The sequence below is a fragment of the Engraulis encrasicolus genome, chromosome 8 (assembly GCF_034702125.1).
Source record: "Engraulis encrasicolus isolate BLACKSEA-1 chromosome 8, IST_EnEncr_1.0, whole genome shotgun sequence".
In the NCBI taxonomy this organism is placed as follows: Eukaryota; Metazoa; Chordata; class Actinopteri; order Clupeiformes; family Engraulidae; genus Engraulis; species Engraulis encrasicolus.
Genome location: NC_085864.1, coordinates 37,650,030 through 37,673,826, shown reverse-complemented (window position 1 = coordinate 37,673,826; position 23,797 = coordinate 37,650,030).

Below are 23,797 nucleotides of genomic sequence, written 5' to 3'. Positions count from 1 at the left end.
GCCAGAGCAGTTGGAGTATCTGGGATATCTTGCAAAACAACCCTCTCCTCGAGGATGATGGCAATGTTTTGCACTCGCGTAGATGTACCTGGACCACAGTCTTCGCCAACATATAGAATGCCCACAGCCACGCCCTGGAGAGCCACACCATCTGCATCGGCCTCCTGCAGACAACAAAAGCACAAAAAAGGATTTTTACACTCACATTGACTTTGTAAATCTGCTCTGCCCCCTCCTGTACTACCTACTCATAATAAAACGACACTAGAATTATAAAAATAAAAGGAACATCAAACCGAAAGCAATGCAACTCCCTGACAACCATACCAGCAAGGAAGCAATCACTGTGAATTCATTTTGTCTACAGTTTGTACATTTCAACCAATGAGTAGCAATTGGAGGTAATAACCAAAGTATGCCCCAGAAATCGTTTTTTTTTTTTCAGCAGGTGGCATCCACAGACCATTCCACCCTCATCTCACCCCTTCTTCTGCAATGTAGGTTTAAATGAGGCAGAGTATAATCCACTGAAGTTGCTCAGCTAGTGGTTGTCAAAGGTGTCACATCAATGTGTGGCAAGAAGATTTGCTATGTCCCCCAGAAGTGTCCAGAACATGGAGGGGAAGCCAGGGGAAATGCCAGTACCACAACATACACAAACTCACTCACTTATTCAGTCTTTGCCACTCAACCCTCTCTAATGCCACTGCATGATTCACTTTGAATTTCTATGCATTTACCCCCCACCCGATCAATGACAGTTGCCTCATCACTGAAGTTTGAATTGTTGCCCTTAGGGAGGTGCCACAGGTGAATCAACAAAGACATCCACCCCTCTTCTATTCATTGCCTCATCTTACACTAAATCAGTTCTATTCTCTATTGTATTCTATTACTCTGTACTACATGCATGTCAACACACTTTCAGTCTGAGTGTGCATGAGTATAATGTACATAGTATGAAACATAAAGAAGGCACTGTATGCCATTATATGATTTGTTGGAAAAAGTTCCTGTCTCATGCTAATGACTACTTACAAGGCACTCTTTGAAAAGTTCCTTGGGGTCCTCACGGAGAAATACTGGAAGTCCTCGAAGAGCAGCATCTTTGCGGTGCCTGAGGATGTCAGAGGACTATGCCAAAAAAGCAGAAAAAAACACATAGTTTGGTTAGAGTTAAGAGTTCAAACACTTCTTTATAGCAAAAATCGTTTCACTTATTAATTTTCTTTCTACTCCCATATTAAAGATTTTCCCCAGCATTACTATACTGTTCCAAAAACATAAAATTTGACACCAAAAACAAAGCAACAAAACTCAAAGTGAATCATCAAGTCAGTCTATGAAATTAGCCTGTCCAGTTGGGAAGCAACACAATGTGAATTTACTTTGCCTTCTGTTGTGAAAATGTAACAGCCAATGGATAGAAATTAGAGGTAATAACCAAATAATGCCCCAGAAACAGTTATTCTTCTGTGGCATCCACAGAACATCTTTCTGGTCATGTGCATACAGTTTCATATCTGGTATCATGATGCAGTGGATCACCCACTGAATTTGCTCAGCTAATGGTACTCATCCAAGATGGCTCATTAATGTGTACAGTACCCAGTCGCGTGCCGAGTATGGAGGAGATGCCAGGGGACACGATAGCACACCAGGGGACATTGAGGACAAAAACGACCCAGCAGCAGGATTGCCATCTCCTTCCTTGCAACACATGGCACAGGAAGACACTACCAGAGGAGCTTTGCAGGCCACTAACGTGCATGTTTCTACTCAAAATGGTCAGAAACAGACTTTGTGTTTACCTAGATCACAGGTAATGCTGCCTACAACATTTGTGAAGAGCACAGGGCGCCAATGGTGGATGTGACAATTTTTAATGTTCAACAGCACACGTTGAAGTGCCATTTTGGATGAGAAGCAGTACCTGGGCAAATTGAGGTGGGTGAGCCGACACCGCTTCTCTGTAAAATTATCTGTCAGAAAGAAAGAGAAACGGTCTGTGGCCACCACAGCAGAATAACTGTGGGCTTTTTTTGTTAATTTCTACCCACTACCTTTAATTCGCAAATGTTGCCTTCTAGCTGGACAAGCTGACATAGGAGTATAACTGACTTGGGAGTTGCATTGCTTTGCTTCTCCTTTTAGGTTTTTGAATCAGTGCAAGATATGTGCTTTGTTTTTAATATTATACTTTTTTTAAAACCTGGCCTGGTCTGAGCAGTCTTTCAAAATGCTAAGAATTTCAACCATAGCATACCTCATCATCAAGCTTCGCCATGCAATCATCCATAGCCTTTCCAAAGGCTGTTTTTCGGGCATGGTACAGACGAAGTAGTTTGGGAGTGTAATTGTCCACTGCAGCTCTGAAGGTCTTCAATAGCATCTTATTTGTGATGCGAAAAAATATCAAAGTTGTAAATTCTTACCTGATCTTTGAAAAATAAAGCAGGCCATCTGTCTCGGACTTCTATCACCGTGACGTTAAGGCACAAGTCCCTTTTGGGGTCTCCTATGGTGAAGCTCCTGGTGTCACTCAGAGAAGATTGTCCTGGTCTCAGGAGAAACCACAGTGCTTGAGAACATGGGAGATGTGGTGCTCTTATCTAGAACATAATCAGAAAGAATATTTTGAAATAAGTTTAGCATCCATAAGAAAAAGCCTTGTGCCAGGAGCAACATAGCATACCAACATAACATTGCATTAAGATTACTTTTAATTGCTAGCTCATTTGATGTGCACAAGTTAGAAGTGAATGCATGAACAAATCCAAAAGACAAACTTGTGCAATAGCCTACAGCCTTACAGAAGCGCGCTACTATCCACAACAGCCGAACAGTAACAAAAAAACACAGACTATGATGACATGAACTTTGAGTCCTTAATGTTACCATTACCAGTAAATGACAAGGCTACTGCCAGGTGGACAGGCAGTGTGGCACTGGACTAATGCGCTCAGCTTGTAACCATTACATGACACAGTGCAAAGTGAAATCAGAAATACCACGCTGGTTAAATAAGAGGGCCATATACTGTACCACAGATGCATTGACGGTTTTTAAATGAGATAAACAAACAGGCAATATGGTCCGTAACATTCCTGCAGGAATTTGCTCAACGGTTAGCTAACGTGAATGCCATATGAGCTAGCCCATTAGCAAACACTGGTTCAAAACTAGCACATGGTGAAACGAAATCTTGTCATTCATAAAAACCCACACAGACATGCTAAATTACTTCTTGAACAGGACACAATGTTGTATTGCCTCTTTGCCTGCCAGCCCTTCCCATGTTGAGAAGGAAACCCCGTGTCGTGGCCAACAAGCGCATGCGCTGAATAAACAGTTGTGGCAATTATGTATTTTCAATTCGCAATATTCACTATTTTATATTCACACATCACTGAGATGCACCCTATCGGTTTGATGTGGATTTTTCTGTTGGTTAATAATAATTCATATTTCCTGTCCATTCAATTGTGAACATGTAATTACTTGAACAATGCGTAATTCTATTTTTTACGGTGCACAGACGCACGCACACACACACTCACTCACTCACTCACTCACACACTCACACACTCACACACACACTTTCTCTCTATCTTTTATTTCCCTCTCCGTCCCCCTCTCTCTTTCTCTCTCTCTGAAATACACACACAGGTCTTGTCTGTGTTGTGCACTGTGCAGCATAGAGATCCTGCTAAGTATGGGCAGGTGGGGAGCAGTAGATTTGTAGCGCTGGCTGCTGCCGTGGTGCCTGTTAGTTTAGAATATTAACTTGGCCCAGCTCCAGGCAGCAGAGCAGGCCAGGCAGCACAGCCGGCCGGCAGGTGCCTGTCGAGCCCATATCTCAGGACTCAAGCACCACATGACATGGCATCACACACCAGCCCTTTTACTGTCACTGTCAACTGCTGTGTGTGTGTGTGTGTGTGTGTGTGTGTGTGTGTGTGTGTGTGTGTGTGTGTGTGTGTGTGTGTGTGTGTGTGTGTGTGTGTGTGTGAGTGAGTGAGTGAGTGAGTGAGTGAGTGAGTGAGTGAGTGAGTGAGTGAGTGAGTGAGTGAGTGAGTGAGTGAGTGAGCGAGCGAGCGTGCGTGCGTGCGTGCGTGCGTGCGAGCGAGCGAGCGAGCGAGCGTTCGTGTGTGTTGTTAATTTCCTTGGGGATAAATAAAGTGCATCTAGGTGTATTCTCCTATACATATTATGCATGTGCGAGCATGCTTGCGTGTGCAGATATGTGTGGGCAGATGTGAATTTGAGTGTATGCAGATGGGCTGGGGGGTGTAACTCCACACTGCATTGCACAAAGCTTCCTGCAGTGAATGCTTATGCATAAACCGCCTATGTTTTAGGATCAGTTGATGCATACATGTACAGTACTTGTGCTTGAGCTCACCAAAAACAAATAGACCTATCAGGGTGCCATGTCTCCATGTACAGAGGTAGGCCTACTGTTTATGGACAAAATCAGATTAGACAAAAAAAACACTTTTATTGTAACCTTTATTGAGAAATCTCATTTGAAATCTGTGAGCAGCTATGCAATTATTTGTCCCATAGCTTATATATATCGACGTTAATCAGGGGGCTAAAAAATCCTAGCTCTTCATTCTGTAATGACTGGAAGTTTTTTTTTATGTCAGAGTCCTTAGTGTTTATCCTTGTTGTTTCTATGCTGGGGTGATGGGTGCTGGTTTGGGTTAGGATGGAGTGTTGGTGGAAGTATCATTGACATCAGATCAGCGTTGTGAGGATGAGATGTAATCAGGGTCTCTCTCTCTCTCTCTCTCTCTCTCTCACATCAGTAATTATCAAGGGACTCCCTGACCTCATAGCAGCACTGTAAACAACTCTCCATTGTGTGTGTGTGTGTGTGTGTGTGTGTGTGTGTGTGTGTGTGTGTGTGTGTGTGTGCGTGCGTGCGTGCGTGCGTGCGTGCGTGCGTGCGTGCGTGCGTGCGTGCGTGCGTGCGTGCGTGCGTGCGTGCGTGCGTGCGTGCATGTGTGTGTGTGTCAGTTTACACAAATACATAAGTACAAAAAACCCTCTCTACTCTTTACTCTAAATAGAAGAGTTCTGGAAAGGTCAGGCATATTTGGCACATACTCAGTCTACAAACCTCTAAAATGTTCAACAAAATATGATGGATGATAGACCCTTTTTATCTTTTATGTATGTACCGGTATGTATGTGTTGGTTGATTGCTTGATTGATTGATTGATTGATTGATTGATTGATTGACTGACAAATCATATGGTAGGGCTTTGTTTTCACAAATCGTCTGTATTTATTGTTGGTGTTGGAGTCTGCAATCTATTTGGGTATGGCACAAATTAATGGATGTTGTCAGGGTGCTTATTGTGATGTCATAATAGATCAGTACTCTGTTGGTATATCTGCCCATGAGATGCCTGGAGGTCCTCATTCTACACAGCAGCAGACAAGAGGCAGAGGTGAGTAAATTCACTGCTGTACTTCACATTATTTAAAACGTGTTTAATGTGATTTTATTGTGACAAAAACATGTAATATCATTTAAGTAAAGAAATAATTTAATAATTTGTTAATTGTAATATCGCCCTACATGGCCACAAAACACTAAAACACACAAAAAATACATAGGCCTGCAAATAAATGTATGAATAATGATAGGTAAATGATTCATTGAAATAAATCAATTGAAATATAAATGTATAGATAAATAAATAATATTAATTATTTGATTATTATTATTAAAATAGTTGTCGATCTTGATTGAATATAATCTGGAATAATCAAGTCATTCAGTGGTTGGTGGCAGTCCAGACAGTAGCGCAAGACTGACTAAGCTTAAATTTATCGCAATTACTTCAGATATTTGCGTGTCAATTGATATTGTTGATTGCCTAATATTGTTTATGGACATTTCCCCGTTCTTTGTAAATATGTCAGAGTTTCCTAGATCATAGTGATTTTATGAATACTGACCAGATGCATAAGCAGATATCTGATTGGAGGATTCTCTTGTCATTAAAGCATGACATCACAATCCCAAACAGAGCAGGGATGCCCATTCTCTTGAAATCATAATGCATGAATCATGTATTTTACAAAAAGTTTCCAGTTTATTGGAGGAGTTTGTTGACTTGGAATCGTACTGTAGACAGATAGGACATAGCTCCCAGCCAGATAGTATTTGTGGAAATGTTTATTGTTGTTAAACACCAGTGTATTTGTGCAAGAGTACGTACCACTTATTCTCAATTTCAATAGCTGCCGCCTCATCCTTCCAGGCCTTGTTGGTTTCCTATTTTGCAGTGGGCCATTATGGAGATTTTCACTCTTTCAGATTTTATATATATATATATATATAATCTTTTATTGCTGGGGTGTTTTTAGGTTTTTATTTTACTGAGACCTCATGAATAAAAATAAAAGTTGGACTGAATAGCAACGCATGAATGTTAATGCAGAGTTGTGCAACATTCATATTCACCCAAGAAAAGCCCTTATCAAAGTCCTCTATCTGTCTTCCATCTATCTGTTACAGCAGACCACACTACCAGAATGCGCTGCCAACCTTTCAGACACACACTGATTTGTTAACATGGTGTTTACATTCAGTGGTGACACATTCAGAAAACATATTGATTCCAGGGGGCACCTGTGCTGCTCACTTTTAATATCCTAGCTATGAATGCTGTATCCTGCATCCATGTCCTCTTCATCATTCAGTCTGCACCGCACTGTTCTGCTCTGTGCTGTCCCATACTTGCTGTTTTGATCGGATGGTGACGGATCTCTCGTTTTTCTCCTGCAGTCGAATACGTGTGACCTTGGGGTGCTTCCACTACAGCAAAGCATTCCTCATCGTGCGCCCAGTGATAAGATTACTATTTCACCTGATTGGAATAACACCCGCCTCCATGAGCCTCTCCCTATTATGCCCTTATCAGGCACAAGTTTATGGACTGTGTTGCGTGAGTGACTCAACAGTAATGGGGGATGTGTAACATCTCCATGTCCAACTGGGAGTCCCATTAATATGGGGTATGGGTGTGTAAAGCATTATATATTGGATGGTTTGGTGAGAAATAGTGATACAATTATAGGCCACTCTATTATCTTTAATCTTAAAAAGATTGTCATCCATTCCAAGCAGGGGACTTTTTGGCAAATTCATATACTGTATATGCTACATGGGAAACTATGACTTCCTACAGATGAATTACGATGTTATCCAAAGAACATTAGAACATTAGAACTTCCGAAGAACATTCTAGAACTTTGTTCTAGAACTGTGTCAAACCATCATGTTGTGGTTTCATGCTAATATAATCACACCAGGGAACAGTAACGGACAAATACAATAGGCATCTGAAGCCATCTGGAAAAGAATTTTGTTATCTGCAGAAGACTCTCAAGAACTTGGTCTTAGATCTGCATCTATTTATTTATTGATTTATTTGTAGTTTATTTGTCAGGGACAATGCAGTGCACATTATAACAAACATGATATGGCAAGGCCATGAAACAGCTTGCAGATGTGAGTATATAAATGTTGTGTAGCTAGATAGCTAATTTGAAACCTCAGTCCCTGGTCAGGCTAGTTATACAATTATACAAAATATACAGTATACAATTACAAGTAGTATGCCATCTTAAAACATACTTCCTATTACATTAAAAGCATGTGCAGAAAGAAAAAGGTGTGACCTATAGGCCTATATGCCATCATATTGGTGGTTACATGATGATGCCACCAATGGTATTCTGTAACTGGATAGTACCAGCACTTCACTCATCCGAGTTGACCTCCCTCTCACACTCACTTCTTCTCCACTGCAGACAGTATTATATCTCTCAATCAATATGTTGATCATGAGAGCCCTCCAATCTGATTAGGCCATGGGGGTGGGCCCACAATCAGAGACAAGACAGAGGAGAGGAGAGGAGAGGAGAGGAGAAGAGAGGAGAGGAGATGTGGAGAGAAGAGGAAGAGGAAAGGAGTAGAGAGAGAGGTGGATGAGAGAAGCGAGAGTGCTGTTCTTTTTTGGCACATCATCAGAGATGGAGAAAGTGGAGAGTGGAGGAGAGGAGAGGTGAAGGGTAGATTTAATGGCTGTAAACTCTTAAATCTATTAATCTATTACACAGTCGATTGATTTCCTTGTTGTTGCTTTTTTATTGTTGATATTGTGTTGTTTTTCTGTCAGCAGTCCATTGTAAAGTTCCCAGTATGAGGAGAAGAGCTCTAGATGAGTGACGGATACAAAAAAACACAAACAGACACAAACACATCGGATTCACAGACACAAACACATTGGATGCTCTTCTTAGTGAAGTCATAGATGCAGAAAATATGAAAATATGCAGAAATATGTGAAAGGAAAAGAACAGTTAAATATCTTCTACAAACATGTCACCCATAACCCTAAAATTGGCGCCCCCAGAGACACTGAGGTTTGTCAGCACCTTGTTTACGCTTTGGTCTGACATTTTCTTGTTGAAGCTTGTTGTAGTTGTTCTGTTCTTGTTCCTTGCTGTTTCTCTGTTTGTTATTTCTCTGCAGTCTGATTTGCTCGTGGCTGTGTTCAAGACTGCTTGAACTGCTTCACATTGCTGCCCATGTGCTCTTGATCGCTGTGCAAATGGTGTGAAACATGATTAGGCTCGGCCAGTTTAATGATGAGTCACAGAAAGAAATGGAGGAGGGAAGAAGATAGATAGATAGATAGATAGATAGATAGATAGATAGATAGATAGATAGATAGATAGATAGATAGATAGATAGATAGATAGATAGATAGATAGATAGATAGATAGATAGATAGATAGATAGATAGATAGATAGATAGATATGGAGGACCGTAGTTAGGGATAAGCAGACAAGCTGTGCCCGACAGAGAAGGTGACTGTGTTTTTCCCTGTCACTTCCACTCTGGTAAACAGCCCCCACCCTCTGGCTCTCTTCCATCTCTTCATTTCATCTCCCTCTGCCTCTCTCTCTCTCTCTCTCTCTCTCTCTCTCTCTCTCTCTCTCTCTCTCTCTGCAGCCAGCTTCATAAAGCACCGCCGTCACCATCCTGCTGCACCTAGCCAGCCAGCCACACTAATTTATTCACAGCACATTTACAAGGAGCCTCCGCACACTCACTCGCACACTACTCATTCAAAATCACACACAACTTGCAGACACAGAGAGAGAGAGAGAGACAGAGAGAGAGANAGAGAGAGAGATACAGAACACACACACACACACACACACACACACACACACACACACCTCCTCTTCGTCATCATCCTCCTCCTCCTCCTCCTCCTTTCAATGACCACTTGGCATCCCAACTTTGGTGCACCGCCCCGTTTTGCGTTTTTTTGGGGGTATTTCATTTTCCTCTGTCACCTGGACACCCAGTTATTTATTAATGTAGTTGTTCTGGGGTGTTTAAGAGTGGCAGCCCCCCTTCCTGCACCCCTCCTCAATTCTCCTCTCTCCTCCCTTGTTTGTTCATCTGTCCTTCTCTCCTTCCTCTGCACTGACGAGTGTCAAGCCACGACAATCTCTCTCTCTCTCTCTCTCTCTCTCTCTCTCTCTCTCTCTCTCTCTCTCTCTCTCTCTCTCTCTCTCTCTCTCTCTCTCTCTCTCTCTCTCTCGTTTCTACATCCCATTCAAATCATGTCAGTTCCCATGAACAGACTCATAGTGTTGGAAGCTGTTTGAGATTGCACATTAAAGTAGTGTTTTTTTGTTAGTTTTTTTTTTAATAACAAACTACCGGTAATAAACATTGGAGTGATAGTGCCAGGGGATATTGTATGGGTTGTAAAACATATGGCTAATTCTTGCTTGGAAAACACTTCCATTATGGAAATAATATGAGTAATGAGACCATATTAACTTTGGCTGGATGAGCTCTTACTCCAGGCAACATTTCTGCAGCAGCACACGGTAGGAACATTTTTAGCATGCGTGCTACAGTATGAGAGCCAGCCTCCAGACTCTCAGTATAGTCAGCAGCACATATGATGTGTGGCAGCCAAGCCAGGCTGAGGACCATGCACTTTAAATATTCCATTGCACTTTTCTATGTCTCCAATGTTTTGTATGCCATTCCCTGTTTATCTATTTGTGTACCCCCCTGTCTTTCTTTCATACCCACCCCCTCTTTTGTTGTGTTGTTTTGTGAGCACACCAAGTAACATTCCTAACAACTGTATTTTTATACTGTTGATATGGCTAAATAAACTTGAACTTGAACTTGAACTTGAGGACTTGGAAGTACTGCTGGAGACACCAGCACACTGTTCATGAGTTTGCTTCACACACTGATGTTTATATTGGTCCCAGAAAAATAGAAATTTGCAATTCATTTCGTACTCAGTTTCAGTTTATTGTATATCACCATGAACATGGTTGCACAACACTGTACATAGAGACATTGTTCAGTCTGCCTGTGTCATGTTACAGTAGACGAGGGATAATGGAGTGAGTGGCACAAATGACAAAAAAATGTCGGCTGATTTGTATGTAAGTCATGCAAAAAAAGAAGGGAAGCGGTCAAGGGGGAAACAAAGTTGGTGCAATTACAGTATTTTGATTGCAGCTATCAATTATAACTTAGAATCTCAACAAGAGTCAGCAATTAATGTAGCCTATATCTCTTTGAAGTTTTTAAACTACTCTTAGAAGATTCAATTTTTTTATATAATTCCCCAACATTTTCTAATGAATCCTTAACTTTCTGGGAGTGATTACACTTCAAGCTTTGAATCCCTCAATCAGATGAAGGTGAAAAGAAGCGCCAATAGAAAACTTTTAGGAAATAATTGCCTTTATAATCCTTATTTAATTCCATCCAGGTCCCTTCTGTACAAGCGTAGAATGTAAAGGCATTTAATGTAGAAAGTCTGTGCTAGGTGCACAACTTAATACTCAAAAGATGTCCAGATTAGGTATACATCATTCAGGTGATTGCAAAAAAAAAGCAAACATAACGAATCCTGATTGAGGAGCTTACATGTAGGCTATATCCTATTACTGTAGTGTGATATATTTTACTTCATGCCATGAGCAGGACTATGGTTTGTTGTCTTTGTTATGCATTGTTTTTTCTTTTTAGGCTCACTGTAGGCAGGTGCGGAGTGGCCGTCGGGAGATTGGGGACTTGTCCCGGTGGGCCGCGGCCGTGAGATGTAAGAAGGCGGCTGCCCTGCGTTCTTAACAGGCCCTGCTGTTTAGAAATTATTGTTATGAGCATTAACTTTCCACTTTCCTGTATTTCAACTGAGTTGACTAGCCAGTATTTATACCGTATACCAGACGGCAATACCTCACTGACGGTGTCAAACAGTAAATTGGCCACACCCCTTCTCTACTGATAATTTTCATACACCTTAGATCGCGGAAGTTTGCAAGATCTTAGTAACACAGTTTCGTTTTCAGTATTTGAAGAACCTGTGATATGTATATTGGTTACCAAAGGATGGAAATATTAATAAATTATGATTTATTTTCCGATTTCCACACGACTGTTACAGTTTACAGTCTTTCCAGTCCAGATTCACTTGCTCTGTGGTTATTGACTTGGGTTACGAACAGACTCCACCAAGTGGTAAGGAAGAGAACTGCACCTAACAGAAGCAATGGGTTTTGTTTTGATTTGTTAGACGTACCAGTATATCTCCTTATAGTCGAAATAATATTATTATCATACATATATTTATATGTGGTACATTTAGGATGTAGCCTATGTCTGAAGAAATGGAACAAAATAATTACCACACAAGATTCTGATGTGACCAGTGCTGGGTGTGTAGGCTAAGCTGTGGATTAAAGTAGAGTGATTGCAAGAAACAAAGACATTTGCTGCGACGAAGACAGCGTTTTAAGGTAGGCCTACACCGTTTGGTTATACATTTTGTTGACTTATGGTTGTGGTTTGAAGTAGCTAGGTTTGGCTTATTTGCTGCATGGTGGGTTTATTGCACAATGTAGACAGACTTTTTGTATGCTATAGACTATACTATATTTTGTAAGCCTACTCTTCTAAAAATCCCCACACTCAAAACTTTGTGCCCATGCTCATCCTGTCTTCCTTAAACGATATTTCAATTTCAAACTGTCAAAATGACAGTGGAGTGCACATTAATGGAACAGTAGCGTGATGTAGCCTAACCTAGTAGGCCTATGAATGCTTTGGACTGTGATGATGGCTCCAGTGGTGTAGTCTACTTTTTGAAGTGGGTATACTGTATATTTGAGCATTTTTTGATGTGTGTATAGTCTACTGTATATATTTGTGCTATTGTAAATAATGGATCAATCAATTTTAAGTGGGTATACTGTAATCCCTGAAATTTTGAAATGGGTGCGTATACCTGCGTTTTACGTAGACTACACCACTGGCTGTGCATTTCATCAAGGTGTAGGCTACAATTCTCCACTTCAGGTTGATATTTTGACAACAGTAATGTCCACATGTAGTACGACTGCAGATTTCGTGGCTTTTGTCTTTTTGGTTAGGAAACCATGTTGTTCGCTTTGTTTTTTTTTTGTTTTTTTTTGTTTTTTTTAAAGAGGGCCGCCAAGGGGAAAATTCTCCCGGTGGGAAAAGGTGGGCCACTCCGCCCCTGACTGTAGGGGTAAAGATTTTGTTTGCTTGTTTGCTTGTTATTTGCCAACTTGCAGAAAATCAATGATCAGATCTGCATGACCTTTGTTCAGAAGGTTAGAAATATCTCAATAAAAATGATTTGATTTTGGTGGCGATACAAATCCCCTGTAATAATTCTTTAGCATTTTTTTTATTTGCAGGCAGCTGTGAGCTCCGTCCAAAATGTTTTCTTTGAAATGGTTGCATTACGTAGGCTTTTTGTGTGCATTTTGTTTGTCTTTCTAAACACTACTGTATGTGTATTATTATAAGCGATGCACTATCTGTCCAATGGTTGTAACTAGGAGAACACTGTTTACATGTGTCAAAACGATAACGCCTCTTTCTCATAAACACCCACAAGCACAAGACATGAAGTCTATACATTTTTAAGAACTCTGATTGGCTGACATTTTATAAGTTAGAAAAAAAAATCTGAAAGTGATCCCAATAATATACATTTCGGCATGCTATTGTCATTATACATGTAAATGTGAACAGCACCATTTGAGTTTTAAGTTGTCATTACCTTAATTTCTCAACTCACATAGCGAGAGAGAGAGAGAGAGAGAGAGAGATTTTACACATTAAATTTTGACTTTCCATAGCAATTACATTTGCTCGACCAGATGCATTGTTCCAGCATAGGTTACATGATATCGGATATAGTAATTCACACTGGAGGCTAAGGGAAATAAAAAAGCTGCTGTCATCAGAGAGAGGCCCAGGGAAGACCACTTGGGTCCAGGCCATTAGCTGCGACAATGCTGATATAGGCCTACTCTTCAGTAGCCTCTGCTCTGCTGGTCATCTCTCTGAGACTAATCGCATGATGCCTCCCCTCTATCCCATCCATGTGGTGCACAGCAGGGATCTGATCACATACACACATACACACACGCGCAATCACACACGCACACACTATGGCGGGGCATAAAAACAGCATAGCAGGCAGGGCGAGAGTTTAGATGACTCATCAGGCTCCTGGTTCAAGCGTGATTTAATAAGACATCACAGGAGAAAACAGCAGCATAATCCATGCATAAAGCAGCATCTCCACTGAAGCTGGGGACAGCAACTGTGAATGAATGAATAAATAAATAAATAAATCGGAGGCTGATGGCCTGCCAAGGTATTTGAGGAAGATGGCAGTCTTAGAGGAAGATGGCAGTATTAAGGGAAGGATGAGGGAGAACAGAGAGATAAGAGGGGACAGCTTGCGGAGGAGCGTTTTTATGAGAACAGATTGAAAGAACATTTTGGGGAGAAAGCGCAGCCAGGACACCCTAATTGGCTACAGTCTGCAAAGTTTTGTCAGAGCAGCTTGATATCATTTCTCCCCTTTGTAAAATGTTCTGTGCGTGCGTGTGCATCTGTGTGCGTGTGCGTCTACATAATTGTCCTTCTACTCATGCTTTTTTCATCTTTACACTCTTGGCCTTCTTTTGGAGCTGATTTGCCATCAAAGCAAACTAGCTGTGCTATCTAGAGTTCCCCTCCCCTCCCCAACCCTCCCCTCCAACTTGCCTCCACCCCCAAAACCGCAATCCCAGCAAACCTCTAAGCAGCCCTCTGATCTCCCTGGGCCTGGTATGGAGGCCTTTAACCCATTGACGCCTAAGGCACCTGCAAAAAAGGGTGCTGAATGCCTGAGCCCTTTTTGAGAAAAGCTGCCCTCAGCCTATAAAAACCTAAATATCTCAGCTTCTGAAGCACATAAAAATATGCACTAAGTTGCATTTAAACTCTAAGACCCTCATCTCTCATTAGAATGTGTTCATTCATCTCAAACAAACAGAGATGTTTTAATAAAGTTGTCTCAAATCTCATGAGCCTGAATGTTGCGTAATGCAGCTCCAGGCGCCAGGGCCAATGTTGCGCAACGCAACATCAGGCATCAATGGGTTAAGCTGTGTCTCATTGGGCCCATAGTCTCACATCAGTGGCTTCACCAATTTGCCCCAACCAACCAACCACCACCAACCCGTTTCTCTTGCTCCCCCTCTCCCCAGCCTCCCCTCTCCACTCGCTCTCCCTGAACCAGGGTCAGATTTAGCACACAGCTGTACCACCACCAACCAATTTCTCCAGCTCCGCCTCCACCCTCCCCACCTCTCCCCTCACCCCTCACTCTCTCTGATCCAGGGTCAGCTCTCAGCTATACGGCTTGTTGCTATCAGGGAGCCCAAATGCCCCCGACGGAATCATTACTGTAGCCGCCGTGACATTTAACAAGGAAGTAAATATTGGAGGCAGGATTTAAATTAGGCCCTAAGGAGTTTGGAGGCCAGTCGTGCACTGGGGACACGTAATATTGTGCTGAATGTTACGAAACAGTCAGTAGTCCAGATTGCTGGGAGGGGGGAGGGAATAGGGGGAAGAGGGTTGAGGGAGGGAGCGAGACTTTAGGGGAGGTGGGTGATGGTGGGATGGTGGTCGGTCTTTAGGCTCCACTGTGTAGAGATTTGACAGTTATATTTAAGCCTCTGTCCACCAAGGCAGAAAAAAGGAATCAAGGAGACGGGGAAGAAAAAAGCCACCACAGTGGTGTGGGGGTGGATGAAAAAAGGAGAAGGAGAAAGACAAAAAGTCAGGAAGGAGATTTAGAGGAGAGTTTTACATATTTTCTTTTTCTTTCTTTTCTCTTAGTCTTCCTTTTCCAGGCGCCATCCTTGCCAGGTAGGCTTCAGTTCTTGACTGGCCGCTGCCGGGGGTCTGACTTGCTGGAGCAGGAGCAGGTGGTTCTCAGCACCGACCGACCGACCGTCCATCACCCTCTCGACCCTCCTCAGCCCACCTCAGACCGTGCCAGACAACACCAGTTGGCAACTGCACCGATGCCAGGCAGGCCTCAAATCTGACTAAGCCTACTGTAGTACTCCTGCAAGCCAGACCTTAACTACTTTCACTTCCTTCCATCCATCCGTCCATTCTGCTGCCCTGGTTCGACCTCCTTCCTCTTCTGCTGACCTAAGTTTCCAATGCCCTAGTTTTCAGCACCGGCCATCCATAACCCTCTTGACCCACCTCAGACCATGCCAGGCAACACCAGTTGGCAAGCACAGCCAGGCAGGCATGGCAGGCCAGGCATCAGATCTGACTAGGCCTACTGTATACTCTATACCAGTGTTTCCCAACCTTTTTTGAGCCAGGGCACACTTTTTCCCTTCAAAAAATCTTGCGGCACACCACCAACCAAAAATGATGAAATAATGAAAACAAATTATAGTAGCCGCCTAACAATATAGTCATTCTTATAAAAGTGTCTTGAATAGCAATCAAATAAACACAAAAATGTATTTTTTTTAATCATCTTTTAAATTTCCTCTTTCAAATAAAAAGTGCACTTTGTCCCTTCTTAAGGAAGCTATAAACTTCAAAGTAGGCCTAGGCTTACTATTTACAAATTGTTATTCCAAAAGCATTCTATTTGCAGGAATGTAGAAAATAATGCTTATTCTGACAGTAGCAATGTTATTTAGGAAAGATGTCACTGTTACATTCAAGATTCAAGATTCTTTTAATAGTCCCGAAGGAAATTTGTCTTGGACATACAGTACATAGCTGCCACATACACACATTATGAATATGCATGTTTAATATCAATCTCTGTTCAATGCCTTGCAAAATAGAACGCTTTCTCTAATTGTGTCTCCATCCACAAAAGTTTTGTCAAAACGCACATTGGCCAGGAGTTGCGCATGTCCACTAATATCAGCCTCGTCAAGTTGCAACGCAAATTTCTCACGGATACGGATCTTTTCCAAAACCACACTTTCGATGTCAGCAGACATGTCATCAATGTCTGGAAATTGTGTTATTTGAGAGTGGGACTTTGCCTATTTCTTTAACCGCCTAAGGTCCAAGCATCTCATTTACAATGGCTTTGCCGGCAGGTAATATTAGCGTCTCTGCCACTTTGTGACTTTTTTGATTTAGCTACAAGTTCAGCTACGTGGTAGCTAGCTTTAAGGTTCTCTCGTTTACCTTTTTCCCTCATAAATGTTGCTTGGTTCTCTGTTTGCTTACGCAGGCCAACTAAATAGTCTGCACTCTTGTTTTGTGAAGGGTGTTTCGTTTACATACCAAGCCGTTGCATCCCACGTACAAGTACCGGTAGTCCTGAATCCAAATGAAATGCAACTCTCTTTGTATTGACTCGAGCTCACGGCACGGCATTTGCCTTGTTTGACAGCTAGGCCTACTACAATGCAATTGGCTACCTGCTGCCACCTAGTGATAAGGAATTATTACATGATTAGGATGCCAGTCAACAGCAGACACTACATAATGACATATAGGCATTATTTGCTGATAATAATGAATTCTTTTTTTTTTCTTTTTCTTTTTTTGAAAACAAGAATTTTCCACGGCACACCTGACGATCTCTCACGGCACACTAGTGTGCCGCGGCACAGTGGTTGGGAAACACTGCTCTATACCACTCTATGACTCCAGCCGGCCAGATCTTCACTCAACTTCTCACTTCCTTCTGTCCTTCCACCCCACTGCTCTAGTTCGACCCCCTTCCCCTCACTCCTGACCTGGGTTGTGTTCCCGCAATGTTAGCTTTGAACTACAGACGTACTTTGTAGTTATCTACTTACTTCAAGGCGAAATCCGTGCATTTCTCGAAACCTTACTATTCCCACAGTAAGCCAAAAGTAGTGCGGCTGCTTTCCTGAGTCCACACCGCTACTTACTTTCTTGGCATTGCAGTGCGTGACCAAAGAAGCAACAAGAGATATGCATGATTGCTGAGTCATGATTCAGCTGTTTCCTCCTAAATTCAGTGCGTGAAGTAGAAAGCAATAATGTACAACCACCACCAGCACATTTGATTGGATGTCACGACACCGTGACTCCGCTGTTTCCTCCACAACACACCTTGTAATTTCTTTGTGAAAAAACACGGCCGTGGCATTACAATCTGACACCATCCGCACCAATAATGCAGTATTATCTGCATGCCGATTGGATTTCGTTTCATTCCGAGGTGTAATTTGTAAAATATTTGGACAATAAAGTTGTGGTTACTCCCAGAAAATTGTCTGTTAAAGTGTCATATCCCTGAGAAATCTTCGCGCAGATTTCATTCCATAGCCTAGTGGTATTCACGCTTGCATCCCAATGGGAAAACAGAAGCCACACCGGTTCGAATCCACATGGTTACAGTGCCACAATTTTGGAAATATCTGGCAGAAATAGATAATTTATGTTGTGCATTACCAACACACACGTGCAGCCAAGGGAAAATGTGTTACACTGTAGGGTCCAAAACACGATTTCACGAGTTGTTGTCAACATGCTGCACACTGGTTTCGAACCCGCGTGGCTCGCGTCTTCCCATTGATAGGCAAGCGTAAATACCCCTAGGCTATGAAATGAAATTCGCGCCAAAATTTTTTAAATAGTTGACACGTAATCCAGCGCATTTCCGGGAGAAACCAATACTTTCTTATCTAAATATTTCACAAATTACACATCGAAATGAGACGCAATTCAATCGGCATACAGCTAAAAGTATATTATTAGTGTGGGATTCATCAGATTCCAAGGATATGACATTTTTTTCCACGAACAAATGACATGACGTGAATTTGTGTTCTGAACACTCTCACAGCTGTATCATCACTTTGTGTGCATGTCGATTGATTTTCATCGCTTTTGCACCACAGGATTAAAAGATATTGACACATTTGTGGTCAAATATGTACTACAAGTTTAGCTAATGGGTGGAGTCACGCTCTGAAGTAGACTAGCGCTGTGTGTTACTTGGGGTGGCTGAGGTGATGTCTGGACTCAATGGATCTACTCCAGCTGTACTTCAACTTCACTGTCCAGATACGGATAGGAGGCACCTCACTTTCAAAGTCACCACTACTTCAGAGTGCACATTACTCCAAGCAGTAGTTACTTTGTGTGCTAACGTTCGAGACACAAGAGTTAGCAACTTTTATAGTATTTACTATGCAACATTGCTAACAAACTAGCTACTTCGCACTTTGAGAATCGCACCCCTGGGTTGTGTTCCCCAAAAACTCCTAAGTAGTACTTAAGCCTAAGTAGTACTTGAGTATGAGGGGCCATCTAGGCAATATACCACATCACTAAAAGTTTATGCATACAATCATTTTATAAGTCTACATACACTATTTTTTTGTTGCAAATGCAAATAAAATGCAAACAAAACTTTTAGTGATGATGTCAGACCTATTTCTGATATTGCCTAGGCGGCCCCTCATACTTACTACTACACTTACTTACATAAGTATTACATAAGTATTACAATACAGCATCCCCATCCTTCCCGCCTCCATCAGCTCTTTCCTGAGCCGTTTGAAGTTGAACATGTCAAACACCACCTGTCAAGAGCTATGTTCTCACAGTCTTCTGATGCCTTTCTAAACTTACTTGAGATACAGCAGAACATTTCGTGCCTTGAAGCAACTCCTTGCTGCATTCCACTTCCTTTCCTCCACCGCCTGCTCTTTTCCGCCCTCCACATCTTTTTATATTCTCTGCTCTGATACCCCTCTCCTCTTAACTTTTCCCTCCTCTCCCTTTCTTGCTCTTAATTTTTATGTTTTACTATTTAACCTTTTATTGTTCTCTTGTTTACTGTTCATAAAGGTTTTTTTGTACATAAAGTGAAATTAAAAGTATTACTGTACACTCTCCTACAGCCTCTCTTCCCGACTCTCACACCCAACCCCATTGCTCTCTCTTCCTATCTTCTCCTCAGTGGAAATTGAGGTCTGCCTGGTAGTTGATGGGAGCAAAGTTGGTGCCTGTGCTGCTGTTAGTCTCGTAGATAATGGGGAGTGTGATCCCCCAAAGATAATATGCAAGTCAATTAACTGCAGTGAGCCATACACACATAAATGTGCTACACTACTAATGACTAATATTTTCAAAATCAAGGGGTAAAAGAGTGCAAAAATCTAAGGATGGGGGAAATCAAATCGCAACAAATAAATAAGTTGAAATAAATTTTAAAAAGGCGATAAAAAGTCCAGGAAAACACTTCATTGAGCAAAGGAGTGAGACTCATTACTTCTAGTTCATGTCCTTTATGCTGTTGCTTTATTTGGTAGAAAGAGAGTGCAACCCCCACACAAAGACCACAAATCATACAATGCAGAGAAACAGTGCACCATCAACAGATGACTTTCCGAAGGGCAAGGGCAATGCAACTTAGACAATTCTATTTTTGCCCTGTCGTGGCCTGACGGCAGTGCACTGGGTTACTTCTGGTTTATTTTATTATTATTTTAACCCACAGAACCAACCTAGTGTTGCCCAACTCAATTATGTTGGCATGGTCTTAATAGAAGGCACTGTGCATGTCGTGTGGTGGTGAGGTCAGTGGTGCCTCGGGGCCCACAATCATGCGAGGTGATTGGGTTTTACAGTTTTTCTTTATTGGTTTGGCTCACTTCTTGAAAAAGAGATGACATTCTCAAAACAACAAGGGCAAACTCTCAAACTAACTTGCAATTTTTCAAAACATAATGGCATTTCCAATTGGTTTCATCACATTTAAAAAGCTTTGTACATGTCTCAAATGTCTTATAAGTACCTTACAATTGACAAAATGAGCATTTATTTTGCATAATTTCCAAATACATAGATCTTGTTGCTTATCTAAATGGATCGGTCAATTCTCAATCTAATGGTTGTACTCTTGAAAACATTTTATTCATGAAAATCTAATTGATTCTCAACAAAATTAGCACTGTTATGAGTGGTTTCCCACTCTCACCTTGTCTTTCTCTTTTGCTCCAGCTGCATTTAAACACAATTAGCAAGCCCCTCTCAATAATGGATAGCAGGATAGTAGGCATGTTTAATTAATCACAGAGCAATCGAACACTACCGACTTAAAAACCTGCAGGGAATCCCTCCTGCTTGGCCTCAGCAGCTGCTCTGGGTTTACTGGGAGAAAAAGGCATCGTTTCACTGAGCACACAAGAATGCTGTGTTTGTTTTATTTATTTTTTTAAACACTTTTTCCATTTCCCTTTCAATCATTAGAGGAGCCTTTGGTCATGTGTTTGCTAATCGACACCCCAGTGGGATGTGTTTTAAATCTAGCCATGAGTCGTGAGAGGTCTTTCCATTTGTCACACATTCTCCTAAGCAGTCGGTGAACAAGGCCCGTGACTGGAGAACACATCACCAAATCATGGCATGCAATAGGTAGATGATAATGGCATGAAAGGGTTCTTGGCTGCATGACGCTCTATTTCCTGAGGGAAATTAGTACCTTTATGTGTATGAGTAATGCTATAGAATATGCAACGCTTTTTAAGCAGGGTATCGTGATGCTTTCAAGGACTAGATGGCTAAGCTCCAGCACAGAGCTCGTTCTCACTCTCTCTTTCTCTCTCTTTCTCTTTCTCTCTCTCTCTCTCTCTCCCTCTCCCTCTCTCTCCCTCTCCCTCTCTCTCTTTTCTCTCTCTCTCTCTCTCTCTCTCTCTCTCTCTCTCTCTCTCTCTCTCTCTCTCTCTCTCTCTCTCTCTCTCTCTCTCTCTCTCTCGGTTATTTATATGCCTCAAAGCCTCAGGTGGGATGTACATTGTACAACAGTGGATTTCCTCCGCAAGTAAGCTCAAGCAGTTGGCTAAATGAATGAAATATTTTTTTTTTAAAATGTGAACAATATTTTTTTTCTGACTAAATTATGACAATGTACTATAGTGACACATCCATAACAAATACACTTGTCACTATGTGAGGGTATTCCTCAATGAAATCAAAGTCATAAAATGATTTGACTGGGTTAATATGCCTACATCTTTTTATGCTGCATACAGTACAGAAATACAGACTATTACATGTACTTTTGTAGGGAAAAGTTTGTCATTTTGCTGCACTTGCAATCCGATCAATCAAGATACACAATGTTCTATCTTTACAAAACCACTGAAACCACTGCATTATGTCTTGGATGAAAATGAAGTGCTTAGCTCACAACTCAACTGTTCACTTCCACTTTTTATAGCAGCAGTTGTCCCGTGAGCTGGTGTGCTGATGCCATTCTGACCAATCAAAGTATGCAATCTCCTCCCTTTACACAAAAAGGGGGTGGAAGCACTGCAGTATGTCTTTTATGTATGTGAAGTCACTGCAGTACTTTGTCGACAAGTTACTGTTCATCTTTTATCTCAGCAGCATTTGTCCTATATGACGAGCTGCACCTGCAAAGCAATCAATGAGCTAGTGTGCTGATGGCAGCATGTTTAGGATTCTGCATGGTGCTTGACTAGTGAAGTTGGGACAGGTGGACCCACCGAAACAACATGTGCCAGGCTGTGTCTGGGCCCCGCATGGGCACACATGGGCATACAAATCAGTACCTACTCAGACGGGAGAACCAGATGGGCATTTGACAAGACTGATTAAAGTCAGAGGAATGTAATAATAAAGACACACTAAAAAACTAAACAGTGACAGAGTTGTGAATTTATTAATGACACTCTCATTTTTCTCCATTAAACATTATTTTCTTACGAAATGTTACTGCTTCATGTTCATCTTGGAATCAAGGTGAGGACATACACCAGTTGGACTAGGCTTTGGACATTGACATTTTTTGTTGCAATTGAAAGTTTTTGTGTTCAAAACCATGAAAATATTTTTCATGGTAATTTTGTGTGGTCATTTAGGTAGGCTATGAATACACTAGCTGCAATCAAATTAATGTTTTGAGTGCCACAGCATTGCCAAACATTAACTTGGAACCTCGGAATTGACTGAATCAAACAATAGAAACTAGTTGTAGTGCTGAATATAAGTTTATTTCCAACTGTTCCATTGGCTTAAAGTGATGCACAGTGTAATCAAAACAGCAGATGTCCACAATTCAAGATGTTGCTCCTCCACCACCTCTGAAGTGCTATCAATTACATGTACTGTACGTGCAAATTGCAATCATTCCTCAATGATGTCTGTACCTTTGTAGCTTTCTGCCCACTGGTACACAACAATTGTAGACAGATGCATTTGTTTACTAGTGAGAGGGGAGTAAACAACGACGAGGCGGGAAAGGCTACGTGTGTGTGTGTGTTTTGGGGGGGTGTTTGCTGTGATCAGTCTGTTGTATGCATGAGCTGACACACACACACACACACACACACACACACACACACACACACACACACACACACACACACACACACACACACACACACACACAGACGCATACACACACACACACACACACACACACAGAGAGAGTCTCTCTCGCTCTCTCTCTCTCTCTCTCGCTCTCTCTCTCTCTCTCTCTCTCTCTCTCTCTCTCTCTCTCTCTCTCTCTCGCTCTCTCTCTTGCTCTCTCTCTCTCAAAGTGAGTACAGGCGACTGTAGTGTGCCACTGAATGTACACATGGATGATGTATGGTTGCTGCTCTGTGACCTCTACACATTTTCCATTAAATACTTTGTGACATTTTGAGCTTCACAGCTGCACAGTTGTGTGAAATATCTCGCTCTCTGTCTCCCTCCCTCTCTCCCCCCTGAGTGGAGTGGTCATGTGACCAGTGCATTGGTGTGTTACCCCGTGAACTTCATGGCAGAACAGGCTAATTGCTGCTGTGCCTGTGAGTATGTGTGAGAAAGGGAGGTGGTTGGAGGGGGGTTATGGGTAATTGCCTCTTGATGTATGTACAGTATGCATGTGCTTGTCTGGTATAATAAACACCACACTGCATCAGCAGTGTACTGTATGTGTCTTCCATAACATATGAGACATAGGCCTATAACATGCCACATAGGTATTCCAATGGCAGCTGACATGTGACACATATAACATGCCACATAGGTATTCCAATGGCAGCTAACATGTGACACATATAACTTGCCACATAGGTATTCCGATGGCAGCTAACATGTGAGACATATAACATGCCACAGAGGTATTCCGATTGCAGTTGACGTGTCATTAACTGAAGGGTTTCATTGCAAAACTGTGTATCCACCATTTTTGACTTTTGCATTTTATTATTGGAAATGACTGTTCAGAGGTCTGATCACCTTTGTGTGAATTCTTGCCATTCAAATATTTTGGGAACATACTTGTTAAACCTATATAAAATACATTTTTCAATGCAATGCAATGGAATGCCCAATACAAAATGTAAATTTCCCAA